Genomic DNA, 8850 nt, shown 5'->3' on the forward strand with positions numbered 1-8850 from the left:
ATTCTACATTTCCTTACCATTGTCTGTTTTTGATCTGTCATTTTCACACCTTACCCTTCCCCCTCCCCTGACTCTCAGTCTGAAGAAGGGTCTCGATCTGGAACATCACCCATTCCTTCTCTCCAGAGATGCTGCCTGTTCCGCTGAGCTACTCCAGCATTTTGTGCTTATCTTTGGTGTAAAACAGCATTGAAGTTCCTTCCCACATATGTCTTGTTGACTTACTCCAGCACTTTGTGTTTGAAGGGCTTAATAAGGTCCTTTTTAAGAAAGGCTTCGCCGAACACCTCCGCTCGGTTCGCAATAACCAACCTGATCTCCCGGTGGCTCAGCACTTCAACTCCCCCTCCCATTCTGAATCCGACCTTTCAGTCCTGGGCCTCCTCCATGGCCAGAGTGAGGACCACCGGAAATTGGAGGAGCAGCACCTCATATTTCGCTTGGGCAGTTTATACCCCAGCGGCTTGAACATTGACTTCTTCAATTTCCGGTAGCCCTTGCTGTCTCCTCCCCTTCACAGCTCTCCCTCAGCCCTCTGGCTCCTCCTCTTCCTGTCTTCTTCCCCCCCCCCCGCCCCTCCCCCCCACAACCACATCAGTCTGAAGAAGGGTTTCGGCCCGAAACGCTGCCTATTTCCTTCGCTCCATAGATGCTGCCGCACCCGCTGAGTTTCTCCAGCACTTTTGTCTACCTTCGATTTTCCAGCATCTGCAGTTCCTTCTTAAACCTTTTTAAGAGGCCTTTTCCAGACACCACCCAATAATGGGGTTAGAAACCCCCCACCTCCATCTTCCCTCCAATCCTTAAATCAATGTTCCCTGATTAATGATTGCAGTCTTAGTTTAGTTTAGTTTCGAGGTACAGTGCTGAAACAGGCCCTTTGGCCCACCGAGTCCGCGCCGACCAGCGATCCCCACACATTAACACTATCCTACACACACTAGGGATGATTTACATTTATACCAAGCCAATTTACCTTCACACCTGTACGTCTTTGGAGTGTGGGAGGAAACCGGAGATCACGGAGGTAAACACACACAGGCCACAGGGAGGATTTACAATCTCCGTACAGACAGCATACGTAGTCAGAATGGAACCCGGGTCTCTGGCACTGCAAGGCAGTAGCTACCGCTAAGCCCTAACCATTTACACAATTATTTTTTCAATGACTTACGATACGATATGATAGAACTTTATTTATCCTATTGATAAATTTAATATAGTGAGTATATAATTTCCTTTCTTTCACAGTATCTTTTACCCAGTTTAGTTTATTGTTTATTGTCACGTGTCAAGTGTACCGAGGTACAGTGACAAGCTTTTGTTACGTTATATCCAGTCAGCGGAAAGACAATACATGATAACAATTGAGCCATTGGAACAGTGCATTTACATGTTATATAATAATGTGAATAGTGCTTAGTGCAAGATAAAGTATCAGTATCAGTATATCTTTATTGTCATTTTCCTGAAAACTCACATACCCAGAGGAAACAAAAAAACGTTGCTCAACCAGTGTCCATTCAGTGTGCAGTACAAATAACAACAAATAACTAGAAATAAAAAACATATATCATGAACAAATTAAATTAAACACTCTACTCTCTACAAAACATCAACAGGCGTTCCGATCGACAGCTGCTGCAGTGTGTCCAGGTTGATGGTTGGTGCGCGATACTTTGGCAGGGGGCAAAGTCCGTTTAACAGTCTTATAGCCTGCGGGAAGAAGCTGAGGAGCATCCTGCTGGTTTTGCAGCTAATGCTCCTGTACCTCTTCCCAGATGGCAAGAAGGAGAATATGTGATGCGATGGGTGGTAGGGGTCTTTGATGATGGAGATGGCTCTGCTGATACATCTCTTCCTGTATATGTCCAGCAAGAAAGGGAGTGGAGCACCAATAATCCTGCTGGCGGTCTTCACAATCCTGTCTAGTTGGTGCCGTTCGTACGCCTTGCAGCTCCCGAACCAGGAAGTGATACCGTTGGTTAATGTGCTCTCTATAAAAAGTTCGTAGATGTGTAGTGGGGAGACCTGCTTTACGTAGTCTTCGGAGAGGGTGTAGTCGCTGCTGGGCTCTCTTGACCAGTGCTGTGGTGTTGGTTGTGGACATCAGGTCATCTGACAGGTGGAGTCCTAGGAACTTCACGCTGCTGACCCTTTCCACATCAGCTCCATCGATGTGCAGAGGTGTATGGTGTTGTTTTCCCGCCCTCCTGAAGTCAACCACCATCTCCTTAGTTTTTCCCACGTTGAGAATGAGGTTGTGGGATTTGCACCATCCTGTGAGCAGCTCCACCTCCATCCTGTATGCCGACTCATCATTGTCACTGATGAGACCCACCACTGTTGTGTCATCAGCGAACTTGTTGATGAAGTTGTTGTTGAGTCTAGCAGTACAGTCGTGTGTAAGCAGACTAAACAGCAGGGGGCTTAGGACACAGCCTTGGGGCGAGCCAGTGCTCACGGCTATGGTTTTTGATGTCCTACTGCCCACCCTGACTGTCTGCTGCCGTTGTGATAGAAAGTTCAGGACCCAGTTACATGTGCCAGCATCAACCCCCAATAGCTCCAACTTCTCCACCAGCTGCTGCGGAATGATTGTGTTAAACGCAGAGCTGAAGTCTATGAAGAGGATCCTGGCATAAGTATTTTTCCGATCAAGGTGTGACAGTACGAGGTTCAGTGTTGTTGAGTGCATCCTCTGTGGATCGGTTGGCTCTGTAGGCGAACTGCAGTGGGTCTAGGTCGGCAGGTAGACTATTTTTGATGTGCTGCATAACCAGTCGCTCAAAACACTTCATTGCTATGGGTGTTAGAGCCACTGGTCGAAAGTCATTATGGCAGGCTGGATTTGGTTTCTTCGGGACAGGGACGATGGTGGCACTCTTAAGACAGTTGGGCACTACTGCCTGGCTGAGTGAGATGTTAAAAATGTCTGTGAAGACATCTTTCAGTTGCTCGGCGCAGTCTCTTAAAACGCATCCAGGAATGTTGTCCGGCCCTGCAGCTTTGCGTGGATTGATGCTGGCAAAGGCCTTTTTAACTCCGGCTGCGGACAGCCTGAGCGACTGGTCACTGGGAGATGGCAGTAGTGCACGTGTCTGGGTGCTGTTTTTAACCTCAAACCGTGCGTAGAACTCGTTCAGTTCATCTGGTAGAGAGGGGTCGTTTTGGCATATCCGCAGCGGGGGGGGGGGGCTTGTAGTCAGTGATGGTGTGAAATCCCTGCCACAAGCGACATGTGTCTTTGTCATTTTCGAAGTGGCTATTAAGTTTTTGCCCATACAGCCTCTTCGCTTCCCTGATCCCCCGGGATAGGTTACTCCTTGCCAGTTTGTATGCTGCGTTGTCCCCAGATTTGAATGCAGCATTCCGGATTCTCAGTAGGGAACACACTTCCCCAGTTAGCCAAGGTTTCTGATTGGCACGTCTCCTGACGGTTTTGACCACCGTTACATCATCAATGCATTTATTGATGTATCCGATGACGGATTCTGTGTATTCTTGGAGGTTGATGCCACTGTCATCTGTTGCTGCCTCTCTGAAAATGGCCCACTGTGTGGTTTCGAAACAGTCTTGTAGTGTTGCGGTAGCTCCCTGTGGCCATGTTCTGACTTCTTTGACCGTTGGCCTGTCCTGTTTCACCCTGGGTCTGTGTGCAGGTGTGAGCATAACCGCCAGGTGGTCAGAGTTGCCGATATGGGGGAGGGGGGCTCCTTTATATGCATCTTTAATGTTGGTGTACACCAGATCTAGTTTGTTCTTTCCCCTGGTTGCAATGTTCACATGCTGGTAGAATTTAGGCAGAACAGATGTAAGACTTGCCTGGTTGAAATCCCCAGCTGCCATGAAGAAAGCATCTGGATGTTCCCTCTGCTGCTCACTGATGTTGTTGTAGAGCTCTGTCATAGCATTTTTCACGTCCGCGCTCGGTGGTACGTAGACGGCCGTTATGAAGACTGCCGTTAGCTCCCTGGGTAAGTAGAAGGGTCGGCATTTCACAGTCATTAGCTCTACATGGGGTGAGCAGTTAGTGGAAATCACCACAGCATCCTGGCACCATGATCTGTTCACATACACAGCCAGTCCCCCTCCTCTTGCCTTACCAGCTAGCGAAGCTACTCTATCAGCTCTGTATAGCATAAGTCCCTCCAACTGGATTGCAGCGTCTGTGAATAAAGCCAGTAAATACAAGCACCTATAGTCAGGATCGAACCCGGGTCTCTGGCATTGTAAGGCAGTAGCTCTACCACTGCGCCAACGTGCCACCTTGTCAGTCCTTAGGTAAGCAGGTCCTGCCTACTTATGTTGCCTACACTTCCCATGCACCCTATAGATGCTTGATTAGTACGGGTGTCATGAGGTTATGGGGAGAAGGCAGGAGAATGGGGTTAGGAGGGAGAGATAGATCAGCCATGATTGAATGGATTGAATGGTGGAGTAAACTTGATGGGCCGAATGGCCTATTTCTGCTCCTATCACTTATGATCTTATGATCTATGCACCAGAATCAAACACTCCCCCCCACCACCCAGCCTCATCCATCTTGAAGGAGACAATCCCAAATGTAGCTAATCTATAATCAGGACCGCACAGTGAATGACAGATCTACTGCAGTGTGTTTTTGAAACAAAACATAAATATATAATGGAAAGTAATCTCCAGTTTCCATGAGAACAAAACATGAAAGGAATGATAGGTTGTATACTGCAACAGAAGATGTGATTTCAAAGGATATTGAATGGCCATGTCATTCCAAACTACGCTTGCTTTCAATTAGATCCCATCTATGTTCCAACTTGGATGATTAGATTATTTTCCTTTGCTGTATTAAATCACAACTACACGTACTTTATTGGGATATGAAACTTTATGTGTTACATAATTTTTACCATTGGAACATGCATAAAAATGCTGAAAAGATGTTGTCGGCGTAGGGTATCACAATATCAATTAAAGGCACAACTAACTAACAAGGCCCCTTGAGCCTTCTGCACCAGTCAACGTGCAATTCTTCAACACACGTCTATTTTTCCACAAGCCACTATATTCCTTCAGTCCCCTTTAGTTTAAATAGTTATCAATCTCCGACTTGAACGACTGCGCAATCACAGTTACTTAGAGTCGAGGGTTCCCCACATTCTCAGCTGTTTGCATGGAGAATGTCTTGGTTTAGTTTAGTTAAGTCTAGAGATACAGCATGGAAACTTGCTTTAGTTCAGATTAGGTGCAGGAGGAGGCCATTCGGCCCTTCGAGCCAGCACCGCCATTCATTGTGATCATGGCTGATCGTCCCCTATCAATAACCCGTGCCTGCCTTCTCCCCATATCCCTTGACTCCACTAGCTCCTAGAGCTCCATCTAACTCTCTCTTAAATCCATCCAGTGACTTGGCCTCCACTGCCCTCTGTGGCAGGGAATTCCATAAATTCACAACTCTCTGGGTGAAAACGTTTTTTGTCACCTCAAGGAGTGATTTAGTTTAGTTTAGGGACAATAATGCAGTTGACAATAATAAACTAAACTAAACTAGACTGTACCACTCTGTGCCATGTCCCAGTAACAATACCACACACTTCACTGTTTGGCTTCAATGCCATTTAGTTTTATAGTTTTGTGAAGAGATACAGTGTGGATACAGGCCCTTTTTTTTAAACTAAATTCCTCCTTGTGTGTAAGGAGTGGATGAGAAAGTGGGATAACATGGAAACAGGCCCTTCGGCCCACCGAGTCCACACCGACCAGCGCCCCCCCCCCCCCCCCCCCCCCCCCCCCCGCACACTAACACTATCCTACACACACACACACACACTAGGGTCAATTTACAATTTTTACCGAAGCCAATTAACCTATAAACCTGGACGTCTTTGGAGTGTGGGAGGAAACCGGAGCACCCGGAGAAAACACACGGGGTCACGGGGAGAACGTGCAAACTCCGTACAGACAGCTCCCGTAGTCGGGATGGAACCCGGGTCTCTGGCGCTGAAAGGCAGCAACTCTACCGCTGCGCCACCGTGCCGCTTCCAAGACGCATGCCAAGCCCTGTATAAATGTCCCAATGCATTAAGACGTTGAATAAAATAAAATAGAGTGTCTTCTTATTTATGCCCTTCTGTACTGCCGACCTCAACAATCAGTGCAGCCTTTATCCACTGTGGATTTCTGGAAGCAGTAAGGGTACGAAAGGTGCTTATTGTGATTTTGTTTTATGTTCATCATCACTTTGTAGTTGGGTTGGATCTGTACCAGTTGATGAGAGGATCAACCAATGTTGAGTAACCTACTCTGTTTTATTTCATTCATTGACAGGACTTGTGCCGCCACCTTCCGACATCCTGGAGCACTTTGTAGCATATTAAATACTTTGATATTGTGATTTTTAGTTTCGTTTCGTTTTAGATTAGAGATAAAGCACGGAAACAGGCCATTCGACCCACTGAGCCCGCACCGTCCAGCGACCCCCGCACGCTAACACTATCCTACACACACTGGGGATCATTTACAAATTTACCAAGCCAATTAACCTCTAAACCTGTACGTCTTTGGAGTGTGGGAGGGAACTGGAGCACCTGGAGAAAACCCACGCAGGTCAGGGTGAGAACGTACAAATTCCGTACAGATTAGCTCCCGTAGTCAGGATGGAACCCGGGTCTCTGGTGCTGTCTGGTCTCTGGCAGCGACTCTACCGCTGCGCCACCGTGCCGCCCGTGATGTGGGAAACATGACGGCCAATTTGTGCGCAACAGACTCAGAGAACGTTGAACCCTACAGTACGGGAATAGGCCCATCAGCTCACAGTGTCTGAGCCGAACATGATGGCAAATTAAACTAATTGCTTCTGCCTGCCCGTGATCCACATCTCTCCATTCCCTGCATATCTATGTGTCTATCTAAAAGCCTCTTGAAATCAAACACCGTACTTGTTTCCATCACTACCCTTGGCAAAGGGTTGCAGGTTTCCACTGTGTGACCTCCGCTCAGTCCGCTGAGACCTACCTGATCTCCCGGTTGCTAAACACTTTAACACACTGACCTTTCTGTCCTGGGCCTCCTCCACTGTCAGAGTGAGACCCAATGCAAATTGGAGGAACAGCGCCTCATATTTCTGAAGAAGGGTTTCGGCCCGAAACGTTGCCTATTTCCCTTGCTCCATAGATGCTGCTGTACCCGCTGAGTTTCTCCAGCATTTTTGTCTACCTTCGAATAAAAAGCCCAGTCGACCCATTCTTACATCATATGTCAGTTCCTGGGAATTAACCTGCTGCACTCCCTCAATAGCAAGAATGTCCTTCCCTCAAATTAGGAGACCAAAATTGCACACAATACTCCAGGTGCGGTCTCACTAGGGCCCTGTACAACTGCAGCAGGACCTCTTTGCTCCTAAACTTAAATCCTCTCGCAATGAAGGCCAATATGCCGTTAGCTTTCTTCACTGCCTCCTGTACTACATGCTTACTTTGCAGACAATCCAGAGGGAAGGATTAGAGGGGAGTTGATGGAAAAGAATCATTCCACCAATATTGGGTATCTGGAGATCACTACCTTGGAGAAGGCTGGAGAGTGGAACATTTCTTATATTTACAGAAGTTCCTCCTTGGCCACATGAACAGCCAGACCTCACAAGTCTATGGGCCAAAAGCAGGGAACATGTTTAAGCTAGGGTCCATTTTTGCCTAGTATCAAGACAATAGTTGGAATGGTACATCCATAGATATGTAGAAAATAGGTGCTGGAGTGGGCCATTCAGCTCGTCAAGCCAGCACCGCCATTCAATGTGACCATGGCTGATCAACCACAATCAGTACCCCGTTTCTGCCTTCTCCCCATACCCCTTGATTCCGCTAGCCCTAGGAGCTCTATCTAACTCTCTTAGGAATGCATCGGCCTCCACTGCCTTCTGAGGCGGAGAATTCCACAGATTCACAACTGTGGGTGAAAAAGTTTTTCCTCATCTCAGTTCTAAATGGCCTAGCACCTTATTCCTGGTTCTGGACTCCCCCAACATCGTGAACATATTTCTTGCACCTAGCGTGTCCAATCCCGTAATAATTTTATATGTTTCTATACGATAGCCTCTCATCCTTGTAATTTCCAGTGACTATTCCAATTCCAATTATTCCAAAGGGGCCTGTCCAACCCCTTAATAATTTTGTGGGGGATCTTATATTAACTTACAAAATTCTTAAGGGGTTAGACAGGCTAGATGCAGGAAGATTGTTCCCGATGTTGGGGAAGTCCAGAACAAGGGGTCACAGTTTAAGGATAAGGGGGAAATCTTTTAGGACCGAGATGAGAAAAACATTTTTCACACAGAGAGTGGTGAATCTCTGGAATTCTCTGCCACAGAAGGTAGTCGAGGCCAGTTCATTGGCTATATTTAAGAGGGAATTAGATGTGGCCCTTGTGGCTAAAGGTATCAGGGGGTATGGAGAGAAGGCAGGTACAGGATACTGAATTGGATGATCAGCCATGATCATATTGAATGGCGGTGCAGGCTCGAAGGGCCGAATGGCCTACTCTTGCACCTATTTTCTATGTTTCTATACAAGCCCAGTCGTTCCATTCTTTCATCATCTGACAGGAACTCTATCACTGCGCCGCCCTATGAGTTTAGGATAGGGAAATTATCCGTTCGAGACTTAGCTCGAGGGAGTGGTGGCGTGACAGGTAATAGCCACAAGATAAGACTAGTTGTTACATTCTTTAACCAGTTTTTCCACTGGGGAGTGAGACAGAAACACCATATTGCACTTCTGCTGACTTCCATTTCCTATAATAAACACAAAGCTTAATGCCCATGTTTATCTTCCCTGCCTACTCTTTCACTGTGCTCAGCATGCAGACAGACGC

This window comes from Amblyraja radiata, chromosome 10 (genome assembly GCF_010909765.2).
Source record: "Amblyraja radiata isolate CabotCenter1 chromosome 10, sAmbRad1.1.pri, whole genome shotgun sequence".
Taxonomy (NCBI): domain Eukaryota; kingdom Metazoa; phylum Chordata; class Chondrichthyes; order Rajiformes; family Rajidae; genus Amblyraja; species Amblyraja radiata.